Raw genomic sequence first — 17090 nt, 5'->3', positions numbered from 1 at the left:
AGAAGTGTAGAGATCATCAGGTCCAGCATTTTTAAACTGCAAGTTGTGACAAATAGTGAGCACGTAATGAATTAAGTGGGTCATATCTATCCTTTTTAATGAAAAATAATAGACTAGAATAGAACCTATTGCAATAAATCTCTCATAGAAAGGTTAAATATTTTTTCATGAAACTTTTGTTTTTGTATATGTGAAGGGCAGGGTACAAAGCAAAATATATTTCTTATCATATATCATCTAGTCCAATACCTTCGCTTTATAGATGGACAGAATTTTAGACCAAAGAGGTTAAGCGACTTGCCTATAGCTACCCAAAGTGTGGTCCTAAGACCAGCAGCATCAGCACCACCTGGGAGCTCGTAAGAAAAATGAATCTCAGACTCCACGCTAGACCTGCTGAATCAAAGTCTGAGTTCTAACAAGGGGATTCAAGTGCACGTTACAGTTTGAGAAGCGTTAGGCTATACCCTTGTAAGGGGAAAGAATTTCAAGGCTAACTGGAGCAGTTGAGATCAAAGTATAACTACAACCACCCAAGTGGAGAAAAAACCCAAGATATGTTTTGAAGGGTAACAGTCAGGTAGAAAGAAACCTAAAATGTTTTATATCTGACCCATTTCAATAGAAGAATGTGCTGGATTCCCCAGGTCATTTTAGGTGGACCAAGAGATATTCTTTTGTTTCTACAATATTCATTTTTTCAGTGACCTCATATTTATGGCGAATGATACTGGTTTTCCATTTACAATGATGATATACTATTTCCTTATAAAGAAGTTTTTTCAAGTAGGTCAATTTAAAGAACTATAATAATTAAATAATAGGGCAGATGGGTTGAAGGTGGAATATGAGTAACTAGAAAGCAGCCTTGCAAGACTAGATCAGTATCGCCCTGAATTTCACATTGCAGAGATAAACATCATGTTTAAGAAGAAATAGAGGACTGCCAACCTTTCTGTTTTGCCAAATAAAGATATTTGGAAACAGAACAAACCAACATTTACTATACACTATCATCACATAAAAGAAAGAATATTTTAATACTCCAAAAAGCAGAAAGACAGTATCAGAAAGAAAAGTCTTTCCAAGAAAATATGGTTGGCAATCTTACAAAGATTCATACACATAAGTCCACAGTCCCTTATCCAAAACCCTAGCCATACAGGTCTCAGAATTCAGGTTTTTTTGGGGGAGTGGGGGTGGAGGAGGAAGGGTGTTCAAAAGGGATGAAGGTAGTATTGTGGCATTTGAGGGAACATCCAGTACCATATCAAATACATTAATATTTCTTCAGGGAAACATATGAATATTCACACTAATTGAGTCAATAAAGATTTATAGAACACCCATATGAAATCAGGTCAGCCTTTAAACCAAATAAGTTATGAAAAAAACTTCAGTTTCAGACATGTTTTTACTTTAAAATTACAAATAAGGAATTATGCACATACATGTTATACAGTGTTGCCTTTTTTAAATTTTATTTCGTTGTGACGCAGGTTGCCATCCATCACTGACAAGCACAGGTCTGAGAATGATGATGCATAGATAGCATGTTTAGCCTCTGGTCACATAATTTATTCCCATTCTCCAATTACAACCATGGTGATGATATATATTAATTTATATCATATTCTATTTGAATATTATTGAAGAGAATTTCAAATGGTCACTTGTTAAAATGTAAGCTCCATGAGGCAAGGATGTCTGTTTTGTTCACCGATGTACCCTAAGTACTTAAGAGTGTCTGACACATTACAGCTGCTCAGTATTTGTTTAAAACTGAAAGATTTGCAAGTTAACCCATGCAAATACTAAAAATTGTCATTGACGGCTCATGGATATAGAGAGTTGAGTTATGGATGTGTGTGTGTATTTGTCTTCAATTTAGAGCAATCTGTTACATTCTTTCTTTGACAAAAAATACATGTATATGTGAGTGTTTCCTGCTAGTTCTTCAGTTACAAACAGGATTTGGATAAGGGAGTTCCAGATGATGATGTCATATATTGAATCATCTGAAACCGAGTCAACACAAATAAATATTTGGTACTGATGGTTATTTTTGAAAGACAGAATATTTAATTTCTTTGCTATTTTGGATCCAGATTGTCAAAAAATAAGAGCCAGGTCAATGAACTTTAATAAGAAAAAAACATGAACACAGTAATATAAATCAGAGGAAATAAGAAAATAATTCAGTAAAATAATTTAGTGAAAAATTTTTAAAACTGCTTAGCCACCAAGGATGTGAATTGATTTTCATGGTCACAACAAAATAATGACTACAGCTGGACAAAATATGATCACAAGAAGAAGCTAGTCTGATTGTGTTCTAATTCTTCCAGAAAGAAATTTAGTTTGCTTCTCTTCCATTGACTCATATGGGTTTGGTTTTTGATAAAAGTCTGATTAAATGAGAAAAAATTATTTTCCAGGATAAAAATATTATCCCTAACTAAGAGTAAGGCAGTATCACTATTTTTCAAATGAAAGCAACATGTCACCTCATCATAAATTAATGGCAGTCTTTTTCAGAACTAAGACAAAATCCTGCAGGCATTTACCAACCACAGTGTATAGTGAAATGTTAAATGGCCTGCAATCCTATCCATCCAAACATTATAGCGCTCAGTTACTAGTAAGTAGGCATAACCCTCTAGACACAGAAATCCTTGACTACCATAATCATAACAGTTCTCACTCAGTAAGTGTTTACTATCTACAAGGCACTATACAATTAATGTTACTCATCTTACAGACTTAAGAGGTTAGTATCACTGCCCCCACTCTCATTTTACAGTTGAAGAAATTAGAATTCAAAAAGGTTAAATAACTAAGTTTATACCACAGTAAATAGCGAAAGCGAGGGAATTAGGAGGTTATAATCTAGATTCATCTGATCTATATATTGTCCACTGTACCACACTGCCTTCCTCCAGCCACGTTAGTAGCGTGAAACACTTTTGAAATCTGTGGTTCTCTGATGTAAAGGTAACTGACATCCAAAAACAAGCAATTCCAATTATTATAATTCATTTTTTTCTGTTGACTCTTTTCATCATCTGCCACTGCTTATGACAATAAATGTACCCATAAAGTCAAGAGCAATTTCTCTCAGCTAATAGTCTTTTCAACTTGCCATTATTTTCTTACCTAGTTACTGAAATTGTTCATTCTGAAATAGATTTGTGGGATCTTAATTACACAGTTAGTTGTTTCCTTGTACTATATCTTAAATAATGAAACTTTTGCTTATCGTTTTGCCAGGCACCACCAGAAAATAATTACAGAATTTCTATAATACAACTTTTAAGCAAAGACTTTCCATAAGAATAAATCAAAGAAAGAAAATATTGTCATAGAAGTCAAGTGTAATTAGAACTATAAATCATCAATCCACTCCTTTAACAAATGCATTGAATACCCTGGTATGTGTTAGAAATCGGTAGAGGTACCTTTGGGGTATATAAATTCAATTTAGTAAGAAGGTGCTGAGTCTTTAAAGTGAAAAGAGCCTTTAAAATAAAGCTGATGTTTGAATTAAGACCGTAAAGGCTTGAGATTGTTCCTTTTGTCACAAAATATGAGCACCAGAGAATATAGTTGTCCTGTTCCCCAGAGGGGCGCCCTGCACTCTTGGTGGTCTAGGAGATGACTGAGGTGGGCCCAGGATGATTGTAGGCAGAAGAGGATAAGGCATTGGCTTGAACATGCCCTCTGCATTCACGGTCAGTCTGATTAGATTCAGGCCACGGCAACAGCGTTGTGCTAATCGCTCTTACCAACATTTAGCTGCTGCCCATCTCTCTGCAACAGAGAAGAGGCCTCAGGCTACCGGTCTCTATAGCAAAGAGAATAAAATAATGAACTTCTTTTTAAGGAAAAATGACCAGCAAATTTGCCTCAAGAGTCTGTACCATGAAATTGCCTGAGAATGTGTTGCCTGCTATTATTCCGTGACCCACAATGATTTTAAATACGAGTCAGTTCTCTTCAGTGCTTCAAGTTGGAAAATAAAAAGTACCCAAGCCCTAGTGCTATATCTGTATTTTGGATTTCCCTTGTTTCTTTGCATGACATTTTGAAAAGATAGCTTTCACAATGATATCTGCTCAATGCTAATTTTAGCTAATGAAATGCAAACAGGTTTTATGTCATGCCTTCCTCTAAACCTTAACTCAGCCACACCCCACCGAAAAATATTTCTCATTTTCTTTTTTGACTTAAGGGGTTGTCCATTGGCCAGTGGAATTCTCCGGCTTCTTCAGAATTTATATGGACTGTGTAAAGAAATAGTGGGAAGTCCTGGAGCCCACATATCAAAGAGCCTTCTTCCTGTGATTCCATCTTCCCTCTCTTTTCTCTCTTCCTGATTTAGTTTGGGTCCTAAAAACCCTCCTTAGAATCTGCTCCTCTACCATTTGCATTTTGTTTGTACTTTAGCTTATCTCTTGGGATCATCTTTCCTTTTGCTAGTGCCCGTTTATTTCCCTGCTGGGCGAAGCTCAAACCTTGTTATTCTGAGCCTCCCGAGAATCAAGCTTATTTGAGCACTGGTTGAATGGAAGCTTATCTTCTTGGGTGATCTCTCAGAGGCAAACACTCATTCTGGCAGGGAGAGTGGAACCTAAACAGCAGATTACAGCCCAGCAAGAAGTTTGCTCTTAACTTCGCTTTTACTATTTTGCTAAAGGCATTGACTCTACAGCGTTTTAACTGTGCATGACAGAGATACTTACGGTCAGTCTTGTGTTTACACTTTATTCTAGAAGGTTGTGCTGGGTCTGGTGTGTGACCATTGATTGAGCTGGAACATTGACACCCAGTGAGAGAAGGAAAGTAAAAGGCATTGCTTGGGCTCCCTGCCGGTGTATTCCCCAGTCGGGCATGTTTCAGTGTCCACTAGCCAAGGAGGACTGTGTGTTCCTTTCCTTCTCCCAAGGACCCTCTCTATCTGAACCAGCTGTGGACTGTGTTCCTCCCTACATTTTATTACAAGTAGATTGTACTACAGTTTGTCAAAAATATGTTCAGAGATATAATGCAAAATATGATATCCTGACCAATTTTTTTTAAAAAAGAATTCATACAAATAGCAGCTGGTCTCCCCCTCCTAGTGGTATAACAAATCAGGTGCCTGACTTTCTCCACCCATTTTTTTAAGTATAATTCGGGCTGCCATAGAGAAGGCACAATCAATGTAGAATAAAACCACAGTAACCTCGAATTAAAATAGCTAGTACCCTCCTATAACCATAAATTCCCTTATAAATTTTTTTTTTATGCCTATAGCACCTGGTCTTCCTAAGTGGTGTCCCATCCAAGTACTAACCAAGCCCGACCCTGCTTAGCTTCCGAGATCAGGCAGGATCGGGCACGCTCAGGGTAGCATGGCCATAGACTCCCTTATAAACTTTTATAAGAAGGAAATGACAAACCTAAGAACTAAAATTCAACCCACTATTTTGTACTATCTATATTTATACATGTAGAACAATTATACAAAATCTAGCTTTATTCTAGAGAACTTGGAAATGCAGTGATAATTGTTAAGTGTCATTTGTAATTGTGATGTTCAAAAATTTTAGTTCAATAACTCTTTATGGAATGCCCAAATTCCTGAACCACCCAGAAAGATTAAATTTATTCTACTAAATGAAGGAATTGAGATTTTTCAACCCTCACCTATTACTTGCTTAGCACTCTATGTGGATCTCCTCTAGGTCATTTATCTTTTTCTACCTTATAGATATTTGTGTACTGGTTTTATCTACCCTAAAGAACTGATACGACCTGAGGGCAGGATTGATGAGCATCACTTTTGTAACTCTCAGCTTAAATAAGGTGAAAGATAAGTAGGTACAGCAAATTGAAACTAAATATTCACCCTGTCAATGAGAGAGAGAGAGGTGGGGGCGGCGGGGAGAGGAAGGGCGAGGAGAAGAAGGGAAGAGAGAGGAGGAGAGAAACAGATGATTGGGCAGGCAAGTGAAATGGATAAGGGATGAGATAGAAGGTGAAAGGTAAGGAAGTAGAGATAAAATAGCAGCATATAACAATAGTTCTCAAAGGGTAGTACCTGGACCAGAAGCATCGGCATCACCTGGAAAGTTGTTAGAAATGAAAAATTGGGGAACCATCCCAGATCTACAGAAACAGAAACACTAGAAGTGGACAGCCAGCAGCCTCTGTTCTATCAAGCCCTCCGGGGGAGTCTGACACAGCTAAATTTGAGAATCAATGGTAGAAACCTTGATCTCTCTCATTTTCTCTGTGAAATCTCTCTTACTCTTCTAGGCCAGTGCTTATCAAATTTTAAGGTAGGAGCAAATCACTGGCTCTTGTGAAAAATGCAGATTCTGATTCAGCAGGTCTTGGTTAAGCCCTGAGAGTCTACATTTCTGACAGGCTTCCTTCCAGGTGATGCTCATGCTGCTGGTCGGTTCTAGAACAAAGGTGTGGTGCAGAGGACCCCAGGAAATCCCAGCAATTCTTTGGAGGCTGACATAGGTGGGCAGAAGGGGGAGCAGGTGGGATTCCAGCCTCCCTCACTCCCCCCAGCCCTCCATCTTTAATAAATGCTTCTCTGGGTGAATCTGCTTCACTTACTGGGTTTTATTTGAAATAGAGAAAAAAGTTTTAAAACCACAAATTTAGGATAAAATGGATAAAACGACGTAAAAAGACTCTTATTGCTGAACAACTTGAATGCTGAGCATCTTTGTGATGATCTGTCTGTCCTCTTGAAAAATTCCGGTAGGTTAACTGGTTTAGCTACTACTGGATATCTAAATATTGAAGACTTTAAGCTCAAGTAATTGCTCACCTGCTATCTATGAACAGGACTTTACTGGGAAAAAAAAAAAAATTCTGGCATTGCATGAAATTGACATTTACAGACCACTTAAAATATAAAAGTAAATATTATTATTTTTATTAGCTGTGCTTTGAATGTACTCTATAGTTTTTCTATGTATTTAAACATATATCTTTATTTAAGGATCTTGAGCTAAAATGCAAACATTAACTTTATTTTTTTCTCTTTGTCATTTACCATGTAATAAATGTTTTCCCCTTCACCTTTTCTATTGAGAAACAAAATTCCCTGGAGCCCACTTGCCTGTAGTCTGACTATTAAATTAGCTTATTTCTCAAATATAAAAGCACTGTCGTCATAGCATACATAGTACATACTGAGACACACAGTGTGTACTTGACAGAGAAACTAGGTTATGAGGAATATTCAGGACACATTTTTGGACTCAAAAGTTATTAACCTTCTACCAATTCTGGTAAGATTGGGAGCTTCTAGGAATTCAAAGGCCCAGTTAGGTGACTGCTCTTCTAAGGAGAACCTCTGTCTGGGAAAAATTGGAGTATTCTGTTTCTCCCCAGTCAAGTTCAGAGTGCTGCTTACAGGATTTCAAAGAAGCGCACCCTCCCTTTGCCCTGGTAAAAGCCCTTTAATTGCCTCACACCACACTCTTGGTTCCACAGCCATTTGCTTTCCAAATTTAGCCAAACTCAGCGATGGATATTGTAGAAAATTCTAAGTCTTGTCTTCATTACTGTCTTGTCCCTCCTTTTCTAGAGCTGCAAATCTTAGAAGGTGGAACAGGGGAAAAAGAACAAGTTCTGATTTCTTTGGTATTTTCATAAGCCACATGCTTACAGGTTCAGGTATAAAATGCCCTGGTTTTTTAAAAAAAAAAAAAAATGATTGATTTTGTAAAAGACAGAATGACACTTTGGCTCCAGATTGAATATCCTCTTGATATATAGAACTTTTCGACTGACTCAGATCATAACCTACACTCAAATATGCTTATAAACTAAAATATCCAATAAAAAATTGACTCAGGAAATAGTAACATGTTATTATCCACACATGCCTAGGGAGGGATATGATTTGAATATGCATCTCTAAAAGAAAAATTTCTTAAACCACAGCATCCATGGAAAAGATATTTTGAAAAAAAAAAAGAGGAGACTTTCTGATGCTCTTGAATCAGAATTTTAAATATTTCTATGCATGATTAGATGAAAATTCATGTTTTTAATAATCAAAGGATGAAAAAAATAATCAAAGGAGTCAGAGAAGGAAAGAACTTTAGAAATAAACTAGTCAAGCCTCTACATTTACAAAGAGGTTCAAAGGGCAGAAAGACTTGCCCAAGAGCTCCTAGTTGACCAGGGACAGAGGTGAGGCTAGAATGCACATCAGCCAATTCCCAATCCAGTGCAACTTCCAGAACACCATTTGACTTAAATATCCATGTCTTGTTGAATTGACCCATCATTAACTGCTACTTCAGTTCCTTTTCAGGTCCTTGCAAGAATTGCATGGATGTTAGCAATGTTTCTATTAAGCTCCAGCTGGAAGGCCTCAGGAGTATCTGATTTCTAGCCAGCCTGAGTAATGGCATTATAGACAGATGCTCATAATGTTAGCACCCAAGACTGCGGCCTCACTTGGTTAAATGGCAGCATGGATCCCTTTACATTCTTGTTATTTTGATAATTAGATGGGATTTCCAGCTCAGCTCTGACCTGACACTTTTATTTCATTTTTAAAGTGAGTCAGGGAGTGAGTAATTCATTTTAGTTTTGCAGAACAAACTGTACCTGTAGCTCATTAAAATGTGTTTAAAGTTTAATAAAATTGTACCGCATCCAGTAATAAACCTGGTTAAGTGTCTAGAACATCATGCATGCTTTTAATGGCCTGTTTGTTTTTCAAAGACATGAAGCAAGACAAATTATGAAAAAGATGCAATATTGCCTTAGAGTTGCGGTTTAAATTTTTTTTTCCATTTTCAATAGAATTATCTGTTACTGTTTATGTTTCCAAAATGTAAAATTCTGATCCAAATGATCACGTTTTAAAAAATCTTTCTTTTCCATTTCCCCAATCTGAATAAAAACCATCCATTTGTAAGAAGTTAAATCGCATTGTTTAATTCCTCGATGCTCAACATTAGATGTTGCAAAACACAACAACAATAAAAAATAGTTTTTGGAGAAAATAATTCAGAAAAAGCTAAATAAGAAAGGAACAAAATTATTCTTGTAAATCATTAATGTATATATCAAAAGTTTTTTAATTATATTTAATTTCTTACTAATAAACTGGGCATCTCTGGAACACAAAAGCTGTTGTTACCCTTATCAGAAATAATGTAAATTTATATATATTTTTTGCATTTATTTCTTATAGTTTTCTTATTTTTATAAATTTTTTCTATTTTTGCCTCACTTTTTATATTTAAATTCACATATCTACATCCATTTTAGTAAGCTGTAGGAACTTCTGCTCTTCTTACTAAGAAGCAATGTTGACTCTTTCCTGGAGATATTGTTAGTAAATCATTAAGACTTTAATCCCTCCACACTTGCTTTACATGTTTCCATTACTTTAATTCAAATCAACAACATTCATTAGCAAGAAGGCTGTATTTCATATTTGGGGAGAAATGACTAAGACAGTGCATTGGCAATGAAGCAAATGTCAATATTGTTTTAATTTCATGTCTTTCTGTAGGACTGAGTCACTGCCACATACTGTATAATTTCCTGAGGGTATGGCCATGTCTGCCTGGATGGCCAGCAGGGCCTGCTCACAACTGAAGTCACTGGAAAATGCCAGTGCTAGAGCATGTAAGAAATTACTCCATTTTCTTTATCTTTGTAGAATGTTGCTTTTATAAAATATATTGTCTATTGTTTAATAGTTTGTTTATGAAACAGAATACAGCATGTACTATAAAATTTAAATATAATAGAAAAAATATAAGAAATAAAGCAAAATATAACCCAAAGTTCTACCATCCAGAAATAACCAGCACTAACATTTGGAGAACATTTTTTCTTTCTAGATTATTTCTCCATGCAGACATACAAAATAAGAGAAAAGGAGAAAGGAAGGATGGATTCTGAAAAATAATTTTATAAATATGGCATTCCATTATAAATGCTACTTTAAAGTAAGGGTTAAGCTTAATTTTACTTGAATTTATCTGAAGAGAAACAAAAAATTGCTGAATGATGGTTAAATGTTTCTTCACCCCAAGGATATTAGATTTCAAAAACTCCCTATAATATTGAAAGATTTTTAAAAAATAAAATTATTCCTTTTTTTATTTCCATTTTAAATAATATTAATTACCTATGCCTATTTTTAAAAACCACATTATTCCTACCTCACTCCTTCCCATTCCTCGAGCTTTTTTTAGTTATATTATTTTTACTTTGTCAAGGTTTATAACACATTCTACTTTCACCAGTTGTTTTGTCATATCCTATATGTAAAACAGTGGTGTTCACCAACAGCTTTCGCACTAGTTTCTCTATTTTAATCTCAGTTTAGCTGAATTTCATTGTCAATTGTGTTTTGTTTAAGGTTGTTGTTTTTTTCAAGAATCATTCAAGGATGCTTTAATTTCCTGAGTTCCGCCATCTTTCAGAATGCATGTCTTTTATGTCTCACTGCTATTGGCTGGGTCCACGTACTTTTACTCAGTACTTTGAGAATTATTACCTCATTGTCTTTGAGGTCAAATGTCATTGTGGCCAAAGCTTGGGCTGACCAAAATTATTGCCCTTATAAGAAACTTTCTTTTTCAGCCTAGTTGACTAAAAAATTATTATCTGAACTTTGATGCTCATGATTTAACTAGGATATAGCTAGAAGTCAGTCATTCTTTATCAGCTTTTTCCCTGGAACATTGCCTATCCTTTTGATCTGTAGATTTTAGACTTTCATTTCAAGAAAGTTTCCAGTATTATACCTTTGCATTCCTTTTTTGTTACATTTCTCTTCTCTGGAAACACCAATTATTCTTATATTCTATTGTCTTTGTTCTCTGCCTCTATCCACTTATGTAACTGCTGTAAACTGTCTCTTCCCTCTCCATTGATTTGTATAATGTCTTTCTTCTTATCATTACTTTAATTTTATATTCCTTTCCATTTCATTATTTTTATTTCTGTAATGGTGGCATTTTGGTTCTCAGTTAGTTTTCTCAGTTCTACCATCTCCCTTTTTATTACTCTATTCCTTTACAAATTTGTTTTAATCTTTTGTAATTGAGTACTCAGAGAAAACTATTTTTCTTGGGTTATATTTTCTTAATGAGCTAAACTATTTTCTCTTTTTAAAAGTTAGTTATCTCTCTATCTCTCTGTCTCTATCTCTATCTCTGTCTCTATCTCTATCTCTATTTCTATCTATATATGTCCATTCGGTATATCTTTTAATTTTGTTCATTCTAACGGGGACACTCTGCCTAGACCTTCTTTTTAATCTACTAGAATGTAGGCAAATTTTTCTAGTCATTTTCCCCATCATCTAAAAATCGTATGTCTTTCTATCTGAGTACAGTTTGTGGGTTGAGTATTGGCTTCCAACCTCTTATCTAAAGCAAATAAGGAAACACCAGTACTGCAGGTTGCCTTTGCCAAGGACCTGGGCTTGGCACCCTCTTCTAAATCCCATTAGTTGTACCAGCTGCAGTAGATCCCATGACTATAGTTCAGTCCTTTCTCCAGTTTGCCAAAGCCCCCATGATCCCATGATTATACACAAGAGCTATTATTTTCTAAAGTATTTTTCTTAACTTTTCCCAAGGCTACCTTTTCATCTCCCTCAGACCACTACTTTTCAAATCTAAGGATATCATTAGATTCTCTTGATTTAGCCCATTCACCTCTTTCCTCTGTGTTGTCTCAGAGGCAGTTACATTGCTCCAGTTCAGCTACTCCTAATCCTTTGGCCAATACTTTTTAAGGTGAAGATATGGATTTACACTCCTTTCTTTGTTTTGTGGCTGCTGGCACTATTTGGTTATGATTTGTTTTATTTTAATATGTTTTTGTTCATTTATTAAGTTTGAAAGGGGGGAACCCCATGATCCAACTTTACACAATGATCTTTCCTCTCTGTCATCTCAAAGCCACATTAGTTTCTATTTAAAAACAATAATAACACTTATCAAATTTTGAAAAGTTTAAATGAAAATTAAAATTTCCATGCCAAATATTTAATTTCATTATTGATGTTATGATTACAAAAGAATACATTGTTCAAAAAAATTAATACAGAAAAGCATTGTAAAGAACACATAGCATTCATTCTCATATCATTTTGGTATGTTTTCTTTTAGCACTTTGCTTGTTTCTGTACAGTTTTTAAAAACTGGATTCATGCTTCATGTATGGTTTTTATTTTGTTGCTTATTTTACCTCTAACAGTATACTATGAAAATTTAGCATAACTTTAAATATTCTTTGAAAACTATTTTAATCATTTGAAAGCATGCTAATATATTCAAATAACCCCCAATTATTGTTTATTTATGTTATTTATAATTTTTATAAACATCAATGCTGAACGAACATTCTTCTATATAAATCTTTGAATGTATTTCCTTTAAAATATGTCAATAGTAATTATTATAAACCTTGATTATTATACAGTGCTATAAGGGAGATAAAGAGAATCCCTGCACCATATTAACTCTTGGGACATAAAATGTTGAATAAATTTAGGTATATGTATCTTACTGCTTTTGCCCCATATATTTAAGGTTTAAAATCATGTGAATTCTGATGAATTATTTCATGAAAGCCACTGAGGCATTTCCTAAATTGTTTTCAAAAAGTACCACTTTTACTACCTTATCAGTGCCCTTCGGCTTCTTCTACAGAGTTCAGAGTAGGACAGTGATTCAGTGAGCAAACTCTGGGTCAGAAAGACATTGGACCTAATCCCAACTGTGTCGTTTGCATGATCTGAATGGCCCCTCAACAGCTCTCTCATTACCTCCTTCTTTCATTATGTTCAATGACACCGACCTTCTTTCTGTGCCTCAAGCAGACCAAGATCATATTCCACTTGGCCTTTGCTAGTCCTTCCAATATAACACTCTTCCCTCAATCTACTCATGGCTGACCCTTTCTTGTTCAAGGGTTAGTTCTCTGCTTAGCTAATGTTCCCATTAAGTTTCCCCTCAAGTTATTCTCTATTCCATTACTCTATTTTCTTCATAGTACTTCGCATCACTTAAGGCCCAGTATCCTAATAATGGCTCTAAAAATAATTATAAAATAATGGCTCTGATTGATGATATTATTAGCTTACCTCAGCACCCATAATTCTATTCTACCCACCTACAACTGGGGTGCCCTTCTACTGTGAGGATGACTGCCCTCTTGTGGACTTTTAGAATATTGCTACTAATGGCACTAAGTCTGGTTTCATTTTTTGCAACTACAGGCTTGTTTTGGGAGGATTCTCCAAGTTTAAAATACTTGAGACTTACTGATTTTCAGGTAGCAAATTAATAAATTTTAATCTACCTGAGACAAGAATGATTTAAAATGTGAAATGGCTTGTTATAATAATGATAGTTACTGTTCAATGAGTGTTTTCTTTGTACCAACCACTGTGCTAAGGGATTTTCATATATTATTGCATTTATCTTAAGCATTGTCATCTGGGAAAACAAGAGGATAATTTGAGACATGATATGATATAAAGAAAGTTTTCCCAAACCTCAGAATAAAGCTGATTTTCTATATCCAAGCTTTGTCTGAAACTTTTCAGAACAAGAAAAATGAAGAGATGGAATAACTTAAGCACCAAAGGGGCCTGAGTTCTTGACTCAGCTCTGACCCTAACCATTTTGTGTCATTTAGAGATTAACTGTATTTGGCTCCTCTAGACTTTACTTACCTCAAATGTAAAATGAGGCTAAGAGCCCTCACAGGTGTGATATGCTTTCAGTTAGACCCAGGAATTTGATAATTATGCTCAGCCAATGCCAAGGGGAGACAAAAACATCATCTCTTCATCCTTTCCAGCTCCAAAATCCTAAGAACTTTGGTTTTTAAGTTTGTTTATTTTTTATAATTTATCACATACTTTATTTCATTTGTTCTTCACAAACAACCCTATGACTTATATAAGGCACATGCATTGATCATTTTGCAGACAAAATTTAAAAGCTTACAAATAGAACATTCTTGGTAAAGATGATAAACAATGTACTAAAATTCAGGCCTTCTGTTTCATTTTTTTAAATTGAATAAATTAGACATGTATCAATTATAAGTGTAAGGTATACAACATGTTACTTTGATATATTTATATATTGTGATATGATTGTGGTTTAGTGATATTTATCACATTACGTAATTATAGTACAATAATATTGTAAGATCACATTGGATGATGACGTAAGACCTGTGTATTATTTACATGTAGGGTTAACTATCAGTTAACATTTGAAAATGCTTGTTTTGCAAGAAAGTTACTTTTTTAAAGCTTCTAAAGAGAATACTTACCTTATTAATGATAGATATGTTCTGAATGTTTTCATATAATTATCTTTGTCTATGTTTAATTCAACAAAAGTCTATTCTTAAACATTCTTGAGTACCCACTCTTCCCCGGTGCTGGCATAGAGGAAATATCAGCAAAAGAGATAACTATAACCTCAGTCCTCATGGAGTCTATTATCTAGTGTGTCAGGAAGTCATTCTCAGTATCATCTTCAAAAATAATTGGGGGTAAATGCCAAAATTTAAATGCCAGGAAATTGGATATGTTAATTCTACTATGCATATCCATGGCATCATAATATCATTTTTAAAGTATCCGCTTGGGGGAGAGAGGGGCAAATTTCCTTGCAATCTTTTATTAGCTGTGTGATCTTGAGCAAGCCATCTTACCTCTAGGCACATCTGTTCCCTCACTTGGTAAACAGAGATAATGCTCCCTAATTTGCAGTGGTTTTCTAACAATTAAATAAGATAATGTGTACAAAGAGTCTGGCATACACACTTAATACATGGCAGCTGCTGAGTAAAAAAGAATGGGGAAAAAAAGGGAAAAGAACATTGGAAACAATCCGGCATGTAAGTTGGGATTGGCAGAATGCCAAAAATGACAGAGTTACTTAATGTTGTTGTATATAAATGGCTGGAAGTCATTTTAAAAAGCCGAAAAGTAATATTATCTTCTGTTATATTTGAAACTAATAATGGAAAGCTTTGTTCATCTATGTCATATTAGTATTCATTGTCTTTCAGTCCTGGACCCAGATACACTAAAATAACACATTCAGTTCAAACCCACCATCTAAATTGGGTGAAAGAAGTCTTGCAAAAAATAAATTCTACGAATAAATATAACAAGTAACCACTATGTGCCCAGCACTGTTGTGGGCGCTAGAGATAAAGCAATGAACAAAATTGGAAAAAAAAAATCCTGTCCTCATGGTATTTACAATCTATTGAAAGAGAAATAGGCAATAAATAATATAAGAAAACAAGTCATTGGTATATTAGGTGAAAAACTCTATGGAGAGAAAGTAGGAAAGAGGGCGTAAGGTGTAATTTTAAATAGGTGATTAGGTTAAATATTATTGAAAAGGTAACATTTGAGTAAAGACTTGAAAAAGGTAGGGGTAAGATCTTTAGCAATATATGGAAGAGGAGCTTTTCAGAGAGAGCATGTTCAAAGGCCCTGAGGCAAGAGCAAGCTGGTGTGTTTGAGGAACAGCAAGGAGGTCAGTTGTCTATAGTAACAATATATACAGGTACAGATGCTGGTTGGTTATAGCTGTGATGCTCGGAGGGTGGGAAATTTTCTCTGGTTGTTTCTGTTTTCTCAGGGAAATAAGGAAGGACATTAGCTAAGAGTAAGGATTAGGGAGATGTCATTGGAGATTTAAGAAAACAAAAAAGGTTTGAAAGAGTTGTCTAGGAGAATGGGGGAGTGAGTGATGTAGGGAATATGGTGCGAGTGCCTGGGAACATTAAGTGCCCACCTGAGGTTCACTGAGACAGTCAATTTGATTGTCTTTTTCTCCAGCCATGTAGATAGAGTTAACAAGGTAAAAGAAGTACAGAGGAGGAATAAATGAATTAAATGACTAATATATTGATAGGCAAACATTGCTTTCCAGCATGGAAATGGTTCACTTCCTGAAGACCAACTTATTTTTCATTCTTAAGGTCCAAAGTCCAGCCTGGAGGACCGATCTCTTTGCTTCTTGGTGAAGGCGGCATGTCTGCAATCTTGCCACCATCATACAGTTCCAGGTGCTATGTATGGCAAGAGCTAGTCAGATGGCAAACTAGTCAGAGCAAAAGCATGAACTGAAGAGTGCCCAGAAAGAACTATTTCTTCATTTCCTCCCATGCCCACCATATTTTCCAATTTGGACAAAATTATTATTTAAAAAAAAAAAAAAAACCTTGCCAGTCACAAAAGAGCACATACTGTATAATTCTATTTATGTAAAAAGCCCAGAATAGGCTGATCTATAGAGACAGAAAGTAAATTACTGGTTGATTGGGGGAGGAGGGAATAGGGAGGGAGGGGAGTGGTAACTAAAGAGTATGGAGCTTCTTTCTGAAATGATGAAATGTTCCTAACTTGACTGTGGTGAATGATTGCGTATATCTATGAATGTACTATAATCCATTGAACTGTACGCTTTACATAGATAAATTGTATGTTATATGAATTATATCTCGAAGCTATTTTAAAAAAACTTGCATACCCACACATTTAATTACTTATGTGTACAAATGAATATCAAGAACTTATTAATGAAAATAAACTAAATCATTTTAACCTATAACTGAATTCTTTTACACCTATCTTTAAATAGAAGAGCTTACTTCAAATGCTGAGAACTTTCTGATATATGTAAAAAAAAACAAAAACAAAACAAAACAAAAAAGCTCTAGTCTGTGATATGGAAAATAATTTCCAGGAATTAAGCTTTTTCTTCCTTTAAAAATAAAAGGAAAGAAAGAAGGAAAGCCAGTTCCAGTTCTGTAGTGCTTTGTTATGAAAAACTTGGACTAAAAGCTGCTGTTAATTCTACTTTTCAAAGCTGGATCCTCTCTGACCTATCAAAACAAATACTCCCAGGCATCTTAAGGTAATACGTTCCTCTTTTGTCAAAGTGGCATAAGTTGTTAAGAACAAATTCATTTCTGCTTCCGTCAGCTTTGTAGCTGAGCAATAATAGTGTCCTTTGTTTCACTTTCGCATTACCTTTTTTGCTCTAAAC

The 17090-nt window shown here is 35.1% G+C and overlaps 1 protein-coding gene and 1 pseudogene across 9 annotated transcripts in view; one reads left to right on the top strand and one right to left on the bottom strand.

Moving 5' to 3' along the window:
- THRB (thyroid hormone receptor beta) overlaps positions 1 to 17090 on the top strand; it is a 323409-nt gene that overhangs the window by 191142 nt on the left and 115177 nt on the right. Inside the window, exon 1 of one of the 9 annotated variants that reach the window (XM_015597230.2) lies at positions 9545 to 9660. The exons of the other annotated variants lie outside the window; for them this stretch is intronic. The gene's annotated coding sequence lies outside the window, so the exon portion shown is untranslated. Of the gene's footprint in view, positions 1 to 9544; positions 9661 to 17090 lie in introns of those variants that run through there. 9 annotated transcript variants of the gene reach the window in all.
- LOC112470336 lies at positions 5287 to 5405 on the bottom strand (annotated as a pseudogene).

This window comes from Pteropus alecto, unplaced genomic scaffold, assembly GCF_000325575.1.
Source record: "Pteropus alecto unplaced genomic scaffold, ASM32557v1 scaffold10, whole genome shotgun sequence".
Lineage (NCBI taxonomy): Eukaryota > Metazoa > Chordata > Mammalia > Chiroptera > Pteropodidae > Pteropus > Pteropus alecto.
Note: the sequence above shows the minus strand (reverse complement) of the source record. Positions and strands in the feature narration are given on the sequence as shown.